The 16,535-nt window shown below is 47.9% G+C and overlaps 1 protein-coding gene across 1 annotated transcript in view; it reads left to right on the forward strand.

Annotated features, from left to right (window-relative positions):
• The window catches only part of ILF2 (interleukin enhancer binding factor 2), a 92,042-nt gene extending 77,988 nt beyond the window's left edge, over positions 1-14,054 (forward strand). Inside the window, exon 15 of the mRNA XM_069218106.1 lies at positions 13,643-14,054. The gene's annotated coding sequence lies outside the window, so the exon portion shown is untranslated. The remainder of the gene's footprint in view (positions 1-13,642) is intronic.
• The last annotated feature ends 2,481 nt before the right edge of the window (positions 14,055-16,535 follow it).

Raw genomic sequence — 16,535 nt, forward strand, 5'->3', positions numbered from 1 at the left:
AAAATAATTGTGAAAAATTAATTCTGGGGGGGGGGCAATGATTTTTATTTTCCAACTGGGGGGGGCATTAAAAAGTTTTGAAGACCACTGCCCTAGAAGCTCCTGGAGACAGGTCAGATAAGGAATCGGATGTTCCACTCTGGCGGCACTAATGATTTGCTGGAGTTTCTGTTGCCAGTTACTAAAAAAAACCCAAATTTTCTACTCCGTCTATGAGGCCCTCTGAGAGCACTAGTCCCAGGATGCTTGATTCTGGTCCACAGAGGACCTAGCTTGGCAGTTTGGGCTGGACTCTTCCCATCAGGGTCGAGACTGATTTACACATGGCTGGGTCCAGATTGGAATGGCATGGCAAGCAAAGCAAAATGATGGATTTAACCCAGATCTGTGACTCTGGGTGAATGTTTGATTTGTTCAGCATTCTGTCTATTATCTGTTCTTTTTGGAGTTTCTTTATCTGGCAGTTCTTGGCCTTCGGTACCCATAAACGCTATTCTTCAGCCTGACTGCGATGGGTACATTGACATGGCATACTCAACGTGGATCCTGTGGGAGGTGGATTTGCCCTACATGGTGAACTTCATGTTGTGTTAAGCTTTGGTAGGGCTGGCCTACAGATAGATCAACACTTTCCGTTATGCCATTTCTGCAGGACATTCCCATGTGGAAGACAGACCTGTGAGAGAGCACCCATTTGTGTGCTAAGTGCTGAAGGATATTTTGCTATCTATTTCCTATCAACCTCGATATTTCTGTCTTTGGAATGTCGATTTAGTGTTGATGGTTTTTGCAAGACTGGTCTGCAAAGCCTACTATGCTTTTCAGTTTGATTTCCTGCTGAAGAGTGTCTGGTGTGCGTACACTTGACTCGATTGTTCCTCCTGATGGAGTTTCTTTTCAAATTTGTATTTGTAAAAACTCTATCTCAAGGAGAGAAATTCTGGATAATCCCAAATTGCGTGGAGTTCAGTGTTTGAAAACTTAAATTGACTGCACAAGGGAGCTTAGTGATTCTCCCTTAGGTCAACTTTTGATTGTCTTGCTAGAACCATTTCGGCCGGTTATGTCAGCTATCTTGATGCAATGGGTGAAATGGTTTATGGCAGAGACGGCTTCACTCCGGCTAGATTTGGTACACACTTGGTAAGGGGTACCATGGCATCAAGAACTTTGGGTTAGGTTCTTGTCTAGACATGAGGGCATCAGACTAGTCCTCAGATTTAATGTTTAAAAATAATAAGCTTATTCCTGATGTAACATTTAAGGTGGTGAATTAGCTTTAAACAATCTGATTCCCCATCACGTTTAAAAACATTTTACTATAAACGTATTCATAAAGTAGCATCTGTGGTGGTGAATCAGCTTTAAACAAGCATGATCTCTCCTCTGGCCCTGACATAGAACAAAATATTTTCTGATGGATACAACTATCTGTGGATTCCTCACCTAATGAATACTCCCATTGCGCCAGCACTCGACGGAAATCTTCTTCCTAGCTTCTGCACGTTGACGACGTCACATTTGCCCACGCGACGCCGTCTGACGTCATACAGGCAATAAGAGGTCCTCGCCGACGTCAGTTCCCTTTTTTCCGTGCCATTCGAAACGGTTATCTTCGAGGGAGCAACTGTTGCTGTTCGACAGTTAGTGTGTTTTTTGGTTGTTTTTTCTCTGAGATTACAATGTCGCAGAGAAAGTCAAGATTTAAGCCCTGTCGTGAGTGTGGGGGCAAAATGTCGGTAACTGACCCACATTCTGACTGTTTGTGGTGTCTTAGTTCCAATCATGATGTTGACAGTTGTGATTCATGTCAGCATATGAATCCGAAGGCCCTGAAAGAGCGCAAGGCCAAGCTTTTTCTGGCGAAGTCGAAAAAGAGGGAGAAGAGACACCATCGAAAATCCTCATCACCGAAGTCTCATCGGCGTCGTCGAGAATCACGGCGCCGGTCGAGTAAAGAGAGGTCTCGGTCGAGGTCACCATCGACTCGGCGTCGGAAGACTTGGGAGGTCAGTCCCACAGTCATTCCTCATAAGTCGATGCCGTTGCCTTCTCCAGCCTCACTGACTTCGCCCGGGTCTTCGGGCCAACCACCTTCAGTGTTTGAGGTTCCTCAGCCTCAAATGTTTTCTCCGACGTTACAGACGTCGAGGTCGGTGTCGCCTTCGAACCAGGCACCCCAGTACCCGGCTTTTCCGGCCCCTGGAGCTGATAATACCACATTTTTAAATGCAATGTTCTCCATCTTTCAGCAGATGGCTCCAGGTGGTGGACCGGCTGGGCCTTCGGGCCCTTTGGCTTTCAACATGGGTGCTCCGGCTCCGCTTCGACCAGCATCCTTTATGCCCTTTCTCCCCCTGGGGAACGTGGGCGCGGCGCCGGTATCGGCTCCGGTGGCTCCTGAGACTTCGGCTCCGACAGTTTCGGCTCCAGCGGTTTTGGTGTTTCAGCCAGTGACGCCGTCTAGACCTCCTACGACTCCGAAGCAGTCTTCTCTCCATCCGACTCCTGGTTCGGCGCCGAAGGTACCTGTGGCGCCTGTAGACCCGACATCGGACGGATCCGGAGATCAGCGTCGTTCTTGGACATCTGCTGACGCCATGTCGGCGCCGAGGATTGAGGAGAGGCTGCACTCGAGGAGGCTTGCTCTCCGTCTCCTGGAAGAACAGGAGTACCAGCAGAACCTGGAGGAAGGAGAGATTGAGGACTCTCGTGAGGGTCTCCATGGGCTGGACACTGCTAGTGGCCTAGATACTTCCCCTGAGTGGGACTTGTCATCTCCTGGGGAGTATACAGAAGAGGAGGTATCGGGCTGCACCGGCTGACCCTGGTTTTCTTACCAGACATCCAACACCTGAAAGCTTGGTGGTCCAGGCTTCCTGCTCGGCAAGGTCTGCTCCTGGTTCTTTTCCATCTGTGCCATCGGATAGAGACTCCAAGAAGATGGACATGGCATCCAAAAAGGTGTTCTCGTCATGTAGCATGGCATTAAAGTCCACCAATGCTACATGTATTTTAGGGAGGTACATTTATGCTCTGATGGACGAAATTACATCTACGCATACGGAGGTCCCTCAAGGGCGATTGAATCTGGTATCGGACGCTCAAGCTGCTGCAACTCCGGTTATCCAATCTGGGTTGGATACAACTGACTCTGTGGCTAGAGCAATGGGCACTGCTGTAGTTACGAGGAGGCAGGCTTGGCTTCGTAACTCAGGATTTTCATCGGTTCTTCAGTCGACCCTGCTGGACCTTCCTTTTGATGGGGACAAGCTCTTTGGTGCCAAGGCAGATTTGGCCTTAGAGAGGTTCAAGGAGAGCAGGGCCACGGCCAAGTCGCTGAGTTTGCAAGCCACTTTTTCTGCCTTCTCCAGATTTTTTAGGAGGTTTCGAGGATTGGGTCGTGGTTCCTCCTCCTCTTCCTTTTGAGGAAAATTCCAGCAGCCTACCTCTGCTCTCTCCTATAGGTCTTTTAGAGGGAGGGGTAGGGTCCGTACCAGGGGAGCCTCTCAGCAGCACTCTGCCTCTTCCTCTTCCTCTGGAGGGGTGCAGCAGGGGAAGCAGCCTTAGGCTTCCACCAATTCCCACTCACTCCTCTCCTGTAGGGGGAAGGTTACTGTATTTTCTCCACAAGTGGGAGGTCATCACATCAGACTCTTGGGTTACCAGCATTGTGAGAAAAGGCTACACCCTTCCCTTTTGGGAGTTTCCGCCCCCCCATCCCGCCCCGCCCATCTTATTGTTCAGAAGAACACCTCCTGTTAGAACAGGAGGTTCAAGTCCTCCTTTCAAAGGGCGCAGTGGAGTTGGTTCCAGAGCAGGAAAGGGGTCAAGGTTGTTACTCGAAGTACTTCCTGATTCCCAAGAAGGATGGTCGGTTGAGACCAATCCTGGACCTGAGGATTTTGAATTGGTTCCTCAAACAGGAAAAGTTCAAGATGCTGACCCTAGCTCAGGTGCTTTTGGCGTTGAACAAGGGAGATTGGATGGGGTCTGTCGACTTGCAGGATGCTTACTTTCATATCCCGATACTCAAGTCGCACAGGAAGTATCTCCGGTTTGAGGTGGGGTCGCGGCACTATCAGTTTGCGGTCCTCCCATTTGGTCTTACTTCAGCACCTCGAGTCTTCACGAAGGTGATGTCGGTGGTTGCGGCAGAGCTCAGAAGGAAGGGGATAGCAGTATTCCCTCACCTGGACGACTGGTTGATCAAAGCCAAGTCCCCGGAGCTCGTGTTGCATCATCTGCAGTCGACAACCCAGTTGTTGTTCGACCTGGGCTATTCGGTGAACGTGCCCAAATCTCACCTAGAGCCCTCTCAGCGCCTCCTGTTCATAGGGGCAGTACTGGATACAACATTGAATCGAGCCTTTCCTCCGCCTCAGCGGATTCAAGACATTCAGTCGTTGGTTCCAATGTTTCAAAGTGGAGCGGTCATTCCAGTCCTCAAGGTCCTACGTCTGCTCGGTCTGTTTGCCTCCTGCATATTGTTGGTCACGCATGCTCGCTGGCACATGAGGGCTCTTCAGTGGTGCCTCCGAAGGCAGTGGTCTCAACACAAAGGGGATCTCGAAGGTTCTGTAAAGATCTCCAGAGATGCTGCCACGGATTTGAAGTGGTGGATTGCGGGCGACAATCTTTCCCGTGGAAGGCTGTTCACGCAACCTCCACCAGTGACCACGGTAATAACGGATGCTTCCACTCTAGGGTGGGGAGCTCATCTGGGGGACCTGGAGATCAAAGGGCTTTGGTCTCCAGTGGAATAGATGTTTCATAACAATCTGTTGGAGTTACAGACTGTACGTCTGGCTCTCAAGGCCTTCCTCCCATCCCTTCGCGGTCAGTCGGTTCAGGTCCTGACAGACAATACTACCGCGATGTGGTATATAAACAAACAGGGAGGGGTAGGGTCGTACCTTCTCTGCAGGGAAGCTCTTCGGCTATGGTCCTGGGCAAAGGACCATCAGATTTGCTTGGTAGCAAATCATCTGGCCGGAGTCTTGAACGTACGTGCGGACAGTCTCAGTCGCCATTTCTCAGCCGACCACGAGTGGCGTCTCCATCCAGATCAAGTCCTTCTAATCTTCCAGATGTGGGGGTTTCCTCGGATAGATCTGTTTGCCACCCGGGAGAACTCGCACTGCCCGTTATTCTGCAGCCTCCAGTATCCGGTACAAGGAACGTTGGGGGACGTGTTTCAGATGACCTGGTGCGACCAGTTGCTTTACGCGTTTCCCCCCATACCCTTGATTCCTCGAGTATTGAGGAAAATATGCCAAGACTGGGCCCACGTAATCTTAATTGCTCCGGATTGGCCAAGGAGGGTGTGGTATTCCGACCTTCTCCAACTCTCACTGTGCCCTCCGCTCCGTCTCCCTCTCAGGGCAGACCTCCTCTCGCAGTCGCAGGGGCAGGTTTTACACCCCAACCTCCAGAGCCTGCACCTTCATGCCTGGAGATTGAACGGGGCAACCTGAGTTCCTTTTCTCTCGTAGGGGATTTCCATGTATAGTCATAAGCACTGAATAGTTCCGCGCGCCTGCGGGGACCCCGGAGCACTGGTGTGAAGTATATTCTTAAGTGCAAATACCAACCCTTTGAAAAAAGGTTTGTCAAAAAACACTTAAGAATAACACTGTGCAGCCTATGTGAACAGCTGCACAGGCCAAATTGTTGAAAAGAAAAAATCAATATTAGTGTAAATTCAAGTTCAAACACCTATTTATTCTAGAAATGTAATAACAAGTACATTCTCATACTTTATTTACACCTCTGATGAGAATAAAACAATGCAGGGCAGTGTAGCCCATAGGCTGCCATTATACAGAATGTAAATAGAGCTTTGCCTTTAAGAAAAGAAAGTCTTCCTGTATCCCATCATGCACAGCAAAAGGCAGTTGCCTCAGTTCTTTTTTCCGGCTCCTTCTGACAGGACCCTGAAGCATTGAGCTCTACCTCACAAAGTTTTTTGTGACAGAAATTCATTTAAAATCTTTTGAATTTCAATTTCACTCGACGTTTTTAACATTGAGTGATCATTTCCTACTATTTTCTGTTAAATTCTGACAGAATTTTGAGGTTTTTCTAGTTTAGAAATGCCTTCACTTTTTGACAAATGTCCTTCTTGTGGCAGAAAAAAGGCTAAAACAGATCCACATAGGGTCTGCATAATTTGTCTTCCATCCAGCCACAAACCGGAGTCGTGTGACATCTGTAAAACCTTCTCCAGGAGAACTCTTCGTGATAGGGATAAAATCCGACTTCAGGCGAGAGAGGACAGGAGAAAAAGTGGCCATTCCACCACAGAGCGAGGAGAAGGTCAGGCTTCTACCAGGGCTCAACCTGTTTCCTCTATAACTCCTACCAGACCTGCTGAAAAACGGCACAGGTCTCCGACGACGTCGAGGGCGTCGACGTCGAGACAGGGAACGGCGCCAACATGTTCGCCGTCGAGGAGTGGTTCGCCGGCGAGGAAAAGACATCGTTCGCCGTCGACAACCATTTCGCCGTCGAGACGGCGTGGACACCCGACGTTGAAAGGATCTGGGTCGCCGTCGACACGGCAAGGACGTTCCATGTCGAGGAGATCCGAGTCAGGCTCGCCGTCGACACGGCGAGGGCGATCGACGTCGAGAGAGAGTACTCGCCGTCGGAGACGTTCGCCGTCACCACAACGACGTCGAGGGTCGTCGTCTAGAGGTTCTCAACGGCGAGAGGAATCGACGTCCAGAGGCACTCGCCGTCACCGCGCTTTGACGTCGAGACGACAATCAAAGAGGCCTAGAAGGGTTTATACAACGTCGGAATCCTCGGCCTCACTTATCCTGCTTCCAGCGTCTCCACAGCTCTCGCCTCGGCAGTCGCCGTTGCCGCAGACACCGGTAACACCTACGGCTCCTCTTCCGGCTCCTCCTTCAGAGTCTGTTCCGAGGACTCCAACGTGATCTGTAAGGCGTTCTGGACATTCTTCTAGACGTTCATCTTCCTCTCGGCACCATCGTCATGAATCACGACCGAGATCTCAGCATTCACATCATAGACATTCTTCTTCGTCTACACGGGACTACTCTCCAACCCTATCGGACTCACCGTCCCCGAGAGTGTCCCCCATAGATGATGTGAATACATTCCAGGAGGTCTTAGTGCGAGGGGCAACCAAACTGAATATCCCGCTGGCGGTGCCGGCCCCATCGACGTCAGTAATCTTCGAGACCTTGCATCACAGGACATCTTCAAGACCTTTGCTTCCACTGGTTCCGGGTCTTATTGAGCCGGCAATGGACATTTTTCTTACACCGGCTGCAACAAAGTCTGCTCCTTCCAGACTTATTAAAAAATACCGTCCACCAGAACAAGATCCTCTATTCTTGAGGTCGGACCCAGCACCGGACTCGGTGGTTATAGTGGCAGCAAAGAAATTGCATTCTACGTCACCGTCTTCCTCTTCACCTCCAGATAAAGAGAGCAGAAAGATCGATTCTGCAGGAAGAAAAGTATGCTCTACTGCATCCATCACCATGAAAGCAGCCAGTGCCACTGCTTTATTAGGGAGATAAGATGGAGCCCTCTGGGACTCTGTACTGCAGTTTGCGGAGCATCTTCCTAAGGACAAAAGGAAAGATTTCCTGGAGGTCGTGGGCGAGGGAGCTATGGTTTCTAACCAAGTTATAAGTGCTGCGGCGGATTCTTCGATACTATCCGCACATAACTATGCTCACGGAACAGCGCTCAGGAGACATGCATGGCTGTGACTTACATCGCTTAAACCTGAAGCACAGCAGAGAATACAAAAATTACCTTTCTCAGGCTCCACTTTGTTCGGCTCTCATGCCGATGACGAGATGGCCAGAATGAAGTCTGAGCTGGATACCCTGAAAGCGGTAGGCATGGAACGACCGAAAGAACAGCGAAAGGTATTCCGCCCATATCACAAAGACTGTTCACCCACAGGTATCAGACTCCACATTGGATGTCTTCACGCCCCCAGCAACAGCAGCAGCATCATAGGGGTTTCTTCACACAACGAAGGTCGACAAGGGGTCGTTCAACACCTCAAACTCAGGCAACTCAACAGGCTCCCGCGTCTAAGCCCTGAATCTTCGCTTCCCCCTCCTCTGTTATCCACTCCAGTAGCGGGAAGTATCTCAAATCATCTGGACGAGTGGCTACGCATCCCAACAGACGCCTGGGTATTGAATATTGTGAGACATGGTTACGTTCTCAGATTCACCAGTCCTCCACCATGTGTTCCACCCAAAACAACCAGCCGACACCTCAAAGCTCTTCAGTTAGAAGTCACCATTCTATTACAAAAAAGAGCCATAGAACCCGTCCCGATAAGCCAGCAAGGGAAGAGGATTTATTTGAGGTATTTCCTTGTGCCCAAAAAAGACAAGCAAGAGTTTCGTCCCATTTTAGATCTAAGGACAGCAAACAAGTGGATTTGCAAAGAGAAATTCAGGATGCTATCCTCGCACCAAATTTACCCACATCTTCGTCAGGGCGACTGGCTCTGTGCAATAGACCTTTGCGACGCTTACTTTCATATTCCGGTGACCAAGAAACATAGAAAATTCCTAAGGTTCACCGTCGGAAAACGTCATTACCAATTTGCGGTTCTGCCCTTCGGCCTCAAATCAGCGCCGAGGACTTTTTCCAAATGCATGGCGGTGGTAGCCGCCCACTTGAGGAAACATCGAATATTTGTCTACCCCTATCTAGACGATTGGCTCATAAAGGCCTCCAGTTATCTAGAGGCGCAACAACATTTCAAATGGACTCTACAGCTGTTGCAGAAGCTCGGTCTTCAAGTAAATCTCCTGAAATCCACAGCAACACCTGTTCAGAGGTTGCACTACTTAGGGGCCATTATAGATACCAATCTAGGAAAGGTGTTTCCTTCGGAGGAACGACTATTATCGATTCTCCAAAAGTGCAAACAACTGCAAGAGACTCCACAGACCACTGCAAGAGTAATAGCTTCTCTACTGGGCTCGATGGCGTCTTGTATCCATCTCGTTCCCAATGCTCGCCTCCATATGAGACCATTACAGGAAAACCTGGAGGATCAATGGAGTCAACTAATGAACGAATGGGAGAGCAAAGTCCTCCTTTCTCCCCACGCCCTACAGTCCCTCAAGTGGTGGTGTCTACCCGACAATCTCTTGGTGGGGATTCCGTTCCAACATCAGCCTCCAGCTCAAACCATCGTAACAGATGCGTCACTGCTCGGATGGGGAGCGCACATGGAACATCTTCAAGTCCAAGGCAAGTGGTCACAGAAAGAGAGTCTCTATCATATCAACCTGCTGGAGCTTCGCACAGTCCACCTTGCGCTCAAAGCTTTCCTTCCCTCTCTGAGAGCGGAAACTCTCCTTCTCCAGACGGACAACGTGGCCACTATGTACTACGTAAACAAACAAGGAGGCACCAGGTCCAGGATTTTATCCAGAGAGGCTCAGACAATCTGGCATTGGTTTCTAGCCAGGAACATGTCGCTAGTAGCAACTCACCTGCCTGGCATCCAGAATGTTCAAGTGGATGCTCTCAGCCGCGTAATGGACGAGAACCACGAGTGGGTTCTACACGACGACGTCGTTCATTCCATTTTCGCACTATGGGGTACCCCCTCTATAGACCTATTCGCAACCCCAGAAAACAAAAAATGCCAAAACTTCGCCTCCAGATATTACCATCCAGGGACACTGGGGAATGCCCTGTGGATAAGCTGGTCAGGAGCATTTCTTTACGCCTTTCCACCGCTTCCCCTGATTCCGGCGGTCCTCCAGAAGTTATCCAATGCTCAGTCCAAAATGATCCTGATTGCTCCGGAATGGCCACGGCAATGGTGGTTCCCAGACCTTCTTCACCGGTCACTCAAACCACACATCAGGCTCCCTTATCGTCCGGACCTGCTCACGAATTTCAGAGGGCAGATATCCCATCCCAACCTCTCATCGTTGAGTTTGGCAGCATGTCTCCTGAGCTAGTGCAATATGGACACTTGAACTTACCTCAGGATTGTATGGAAATCCTGAAAGAAGCAAAGCGCCCTTCCACACGATCCACTTATGCAAGCAAGTGGAAGAGATTCTGCGTGTGGTGTTTAGACAACAACATTGACCCAATATCCTGCGGAGAGGAGTCTATTCTGCCATACTTGCTAAGTTTGGCAAAATCGGGCTTACAATTGTCATCATTAAAGGTACATTTGGCGGCTTTAACAGCATACAGAAAGAGCCCCTCACAAACTTCCTTTTTTCGAATCCCAATTATTAAGGACTTCCTGGAGGGTTTAAAAAAGGTTTTTCCTCCCATTAGAAGACCATCTCCTCCATGGGAACTGAATGTTGTCCTATCGCGTCTGATGCTACCTCCATTCGAGCCAATACATAAGGCATCACTTCAACATCTCACATGGAAAACTGCTTTTCTGGTGGCAATCACTTCAGCGCGTAGGGTCAGCGAAATCCAGGCCCTTTGCGCTCAAGAACCCTACACGGTTTTTCATTCTGCGAAAGTGGTATTGAGGACTCATCCAAAAATTTTACCGAAAGTCGTCTCCGATTTTCATGTGAACCAAACCATTTCATTACCAATTTTCTTTCAAAATCCAGCTACTCCTGCTGAGAGAACTCTGCACTCTCTGGATGTAAAGAGGGTTTTGAAATTTTACTTGGACAGGACAAAATGCTTACGTAAATCACAACAGCTTTTTGTTAACTATGGCCCAGTTAGAACAGGGTTGGGCACGTCTAAGCAATCATTATCCAGGTGGATTGTTTCATGTATAATGTTATGTTATCAGTTAGCGAACAAGTCCCTCGGTGGTAGGCCGAAAGCCCACTCTACTAGAGGGAAGGCAGCTACTACAGCCTTGATGAGAAATATCTCTTTGGCAGAAATATGCAAGGCTGCCACTTGGAAGTCGGTCCATACCTTTACTCAGCATTACTGCCTTGATACAGACGCTAGGGCAGATGCGCAGGTTGGACAGGCCTTGCTTAAGAACTTATTTGCATAACTTTTGTGTTTTGGCAGTATTTTTTCTGTCTACTCCACCGCGGTTATGGGGATGGGCTTGCTAATCTATTCAGTGCTTATGACTATACATGGAAATCCCCTACGAGAGAAGGAATGATTTCTTACCTGTAACTCCAGTTCTCTCGTAGGGGTATTTCCATGATAGTCATAAGCAACCCTCCCTCCTCCCCGGTGGAGTTCACATAGAAAAGGTTGCCATAAATATTGTTGATGTTGGTACTCCAACAAAGGTTGTTCCAGGTTAAAAGCCTTCAAAAAGAACTGAGGCAACTGCCTTTTGCTGTGCATGATGGGATACAGGAAGACTTTACTTTCTTAAAGGCACAGCTCTATTTATATTCTGTATAATGGCAGCCTATGGGCTACACTGCCCTGCATTGTTTTATTCTCATCAGAGGTGTAAATAAAGTATGAGAATGTACTTGTTATTACATTTCTAGAATAAATAGGTGTTTGAACTTGAATTTACACTAATAATGATTTTTTCTTTTCAACAATTTGGCCTGTGTAGCTGTTCACATAGGCTGCACAGTGTTATTCTTAAGTGTTTTTTGACAAACCTTTTTTCAAAGGGTTGGTATTTGCACTTAAGAATATACTTCACACCAGTGCTCCGGGGTCCCCGCAGGCGCGCAGAACTATTCAGTGCTTATGACTATCATGGAAATACCCCTACGAGAGAACTGGAGTTACAGGTAAGAAACCATTCCTTCTCTCCCGCCTGAGGTAGTGGATGTTATCTTATCGGCCAGGCGACACTCCACTAAATCTATCTACGCTAATAGGTGGTCTAAATTTGTGGTATGGTGCGGAGAGAGGCAGATTGATCACTTACGTGCTCATTTGTCGGATGTTTTATCTTTTGCTTTGTCTTTAGCACAGAGGGGTTGTGCAGTGGCTACTGTTAAGGGTTACTTGTCTGCCTTGTCAGCCTTTCTTTGTCTTCCAGACCAGCCTTCTTTATTTAAATCTCCAATAGTACTTAGATTCTTGAAGGGCCTTATGAATAAATTTCCTCCAAATCCTTTCGTTATGCCTCAATGGGATTTGTCCTTGGTTCTAACTTTCCTTATGGGGTCCCCTTTTGAGCCTATGCATTCTTGCCCCATAAGTTTGTTAGTTCTTAAAACAGTTTTCCTGGTTGCTATCACATCTGCAAGGAGAGTGAGTGAGTTGCAGGCTCTATCGGTAAAACCCCCTTATACATCTTTTTATGGGGATAAGGTAGTGTTGAGGACCAAGGCTGCTTTCCTTCTGAAGGTTGTTTCACCCTTTCATTTGGCCCAGACAATTACTCTATCCACGTTTTATCCTCAGCCTCATCCGTCAAAGGAAGAAGAGAGACTACACCGCTTGGACCCAAGGAGGGCGTTAAGCTTTTATATAGACAGGACAAAGGATTTCAGGCTGGAGGATCAGCTTTTCATCGGATACGTGGGAAGGAGGAGAGGAAAGGCAGTCCACAAGAGAACACTCTCCAGGTGGGTTGTTCTTTGCATTAAAATGTGTTACTCTTTGGCAAAGAAGGATCCCCCTGATGGTATAAGAGCTCATTCCACCAGAGCTAAGTCGGCCTCTTCGGCCTTGGATAGGGGTGTTCCTGTGGTCGACATCTGCAAGGCCGCAACTTGGTCGTCCCTTCACACTTTTGCGAAGCATTACTGCTTGGACTCTGAGGTCAGAAGGGACGGCCATTTTGCACGGTCAGTGCTGCAGGATTTCTTGGTTTGACCATTCAGGCACCCACCACAGAGTGCGGTACTGCTTTGGGACTCAATTCATTAGGTGAGGAATCCACAGGTAGTTGTATCCATCAGAAGAACGAGTTACTTACCTTCGGTAACAACTTTTCTGGTGGATACATTAGCTACCTGTGGATTCCTCATTGTCCCACCCGCCTCCCCGTTGCCTGTTTGGTCTAACCAAGTAATTCTTGAGTGTGCTCCTCTTGGTTTTGAGTATTGGTATATATTATGTATATATGTATATATATATAGTTCATATATTTATTTACGTGTTTAAAAAAAAAAAAAAAAAAAAAATTGGTAGACCGGATTCTCAGAATGATGTGTCTGTTTGAAATGTTATTAAATATTGCTATTGTTCTTTCATCTCAATGGATTATTATTCTCAGGCACGTAAAAAAATGTTGGTACTGACGTCGGCACGTCGGCGAGGACCTCTTTTTGCCTGTATGACGTCAGACGGCGTCGCATGGGCAAATGTGACGTCCTCGTCGACGTGCAGAAGCTAGAAGGAAGATTTCCGTCGAGTGCTGGCGCAATGGGAGTATTCATTAGGTGAGGAATCCACAGGTAGCTAATGTATCCACCAGAAAAGTCGTTACCGAAGGTAAGTAACTCGTTCTTCTAGCTATTGCATAAAAAAAATTCAGTTCTATTAGGGACAAAGTGGCGAGGATTATCCCATCCAAATTGACATGTATTGCCTTAGATTTATTGTTAGGGGTTATTTGTATTCTGAAATCAAATGCATTTCTGATTTATTGCACAATTATTGTCTGCCTACTGTTGTTTCCCATCCTGTTGATGGGTCTTTTTGGTGGAATAGTTGTCAATGCTTATCTTTTGCCTTTCAGGAAATTATCAGAACAGGAGTAATTCTTTGCAGTTGATGTTGTTCATCATGTTTCCAGGATCCAGGACCACCTCTAAACGATTTCTGTGCTCTGAGGAAATATCATGTTTTGTCAGAGCGCCACATTGTGAAACTTTCAGCTGAAGGAGCCTATGGATCAATGCACTTTGTAGGCCGGTGAACCAGAGAAGCACTGTGGTCTTGTTGGTTGGTATTTTGGTCATGTTGGCTGTTGTTTCTTCCTTTCGTTTGTGTGATATTGTAAAGAAAGAGGAGGGATCTTGGTGTCTCTGATTGATAAAGGGCTAGAAAGGTCCTGCTTGGTAAGTGGTTTTGTGGGAAGTGTAGTTTAAATGTTTACCTGTTTTTGATTGGCGTCTGTCATTTTACAGTAAAAAAAATGAGAAGCATAATCCTTGCCTCCATGTCCTCAATAGAGGTGAAAACTGTTGATGTGATAGCTAGAAAATGTTTTATTCCCCTCCACAGAAGAAAACTAATTACTATGATGTTGCTCCTCTCCAAGCATAGAATCGCAATGCCTTGCACAAACGGCTCTCCACCTATGATCTCAAAACGGCAGAATGACTCAACCTACTGTGATGACCTCACTGACACCAGTGAGGTCATCACATTAGGTTGCATCAGTCTGCCCTTTTGGAGTCATAGGTGGAGGTCTACGTAGGGAAGCCTTGCCCACGTCCATGCTGCCAGATGGGAGTTCCTTGATGTCATATCTATCCAGAAAATCCTGTGCTTCTCCCGAGATCCCTAGCCCTAATTTTAAAGATGGCCTAGTAATGTATAGTCATTCTCTCGTAGGGGATTTCCATGTATAGTCATAAGCACTGAATAGTTCAGCGCGCCTGCGGGGACCCCGGAGCACTGTTGTGTAGTATATTCTTAAGTGCAATCATCAGCTCCTTGACAAAAAGGTCTGTGAAAAACACTTAAGAATAACAATGTGCAGCCTATGTGAACAGCTACACAGGCCAAATTGTTAGAAGAAAAAAAAACAGTTGTAGTGTAAATTTCACGTTTAAACCTCTATTTATTCTATAAATACATAAATAAATACATTCTCATATTTTATTTACACCTCTCATGAGAATAAAACAATGTAGGGCAGTGTAGCCCATAGGCTGCCATTATACAGAATGAAAATAGAGCTGTGCCTTTAAGAAAGTAAAGTCTTCCTGTTTCCCATCATGCACAGCAAAAGGCAGTTGCCTCAGTTCTTTTTTCCGGCTCCTTTCTGACAGGACCCTGAAGCATTGAGCTCTACCTCACAAAATCCTTTTGTGACAGAAATTCATTTAAAATCTTTTGAATTTCATTTTCACTCGACGTTTTTAACATTGAGTGATAATTTTCTGCTTTTTTCTGTTAGATTCTGACAGAATTTTGAGGTTTTTCTACTTCAGAAATGCCTTCACTGTTTGACAAATGTCCTTCTTGTGGCAGAAAAAAGGCCAAAACAGATCCACATCGGGTCTGCATAATTTGCCTTCCATCCAGCCACAAACCGGAGTCGTGTGACATCTGCAAAACCTTCTCCAGAAGGACCCTTCGTGACAGGGAGAAGATCCGACTCCAGGCGAAAGAGGACAGGAGGAAAAGTGGTCATTCTACCACAGAGCGAGGAGAAGGTCAGTCTTCTACCAGGGCTCACACTGGTTCCTCTATAACTCCGACCAGACCGGCTCAAAAACGGCACAGGTCTCCGACGACGTCGAGGGCGTCGACGTCGAGGCAAGGAACGGCGCCAACATGCTCGCCGTCGAGGAGTGGTTCGCCGGCGAGAAAGAGACATCGCTCGCCGTCGACGACGATTTCGCCGTCAAGACGGCGTGGACTTTCGCCGTCGAGATCTGGGTCACCGTCGACACGGCGAGGACGTTCCACGTCGAGGAGATCTGAATCCGGTTCGCCGTCGAAACGGCGAGATCGATCAACGTCGAGGGGTGCTCGACGTCGTAGACGTTCACCGTCATCACGGCGACGTCGAGGGTCGTCGTCGAGAGATTCTCAACGGCGAGAAGAATCGACGGCGAAGGACACTCGCCGTCACCGTACTTCGACGTCGAGGAGTGTGTCGACGTCGAGACAATCAAAAAGACCTAGGAGGGTTTATACAACCTCAGAATCCTCGGCTTCAATCATCCTCCTTCCAGCGTCTCCACAACTCTCTCCTCGACAATCACCATTGCCACAGACGCCGGTAACACCTACGGCGCCTCTTCCGGCTCCGCCTGTAGAGTCTGTTTTGAGGACTCCAACGCGGTCTGTAAGACGTTCGGGACATTCCTCTAGACGCTCTTCTTCCTCTCGGCACCGTCATGACCCACAGAGATCTCAGCATTCACATCACAGGCGTTCTTCTTCGTCTACACGGGACTACTCTCCAACCCTATCGGACTCACCGTCCCCGAGAGTGTCCCCCATAGATGATGTGAATACGTTCCAGGAGGTCTTAGTACGAGGGGCAACCAAGCTGAACATCCCGCTGGCGGTACCTGCCCCATCGACGTCAGTGATCTTCGAGACCTTGCATCACAGGACATCTTCCAGACCTTTGCTTCCACTGGTTCCAGGTCTCCTTGAACCAGCAATGGATATTTTCCTTGCACCGGCCGCAACAAAGTCTGCTCCTTCCAGACTTATTAAAAAATATCGTCCACCAGAACAAGATCCTCTATTCTTGAGGTCGGACCCAGTTCCTGATTCGGTGGTCATAGTAGCGGCAAAGAAACTGCATTCAACCTCACCATCTTCTTCTTCACCTCCAGATAAAGAGAGCAGAAAGATAGATGCTGCAGGACGAAAAGTATGCTCTACTGCAGCCGTCACGATGAAGGCAGCCAGCGCTACTGCGTTATTAGGGCGGTACGATC

Source organism: Pleurodeles waltl, chromosome 12, assembly GCF_031143425.1.
Source record: "Pleurodeles waltl isolate 20211129_DDA chromosome 12, aPleWal1.hap1.20221129, whole genome shotgun sequence".
Lineage (NCBI taxonomy): Eukaryota > Metazoa > Chordata > Amphibia > Caudata > Salamandridae > Pleurodeles > Pleurodeles waltl.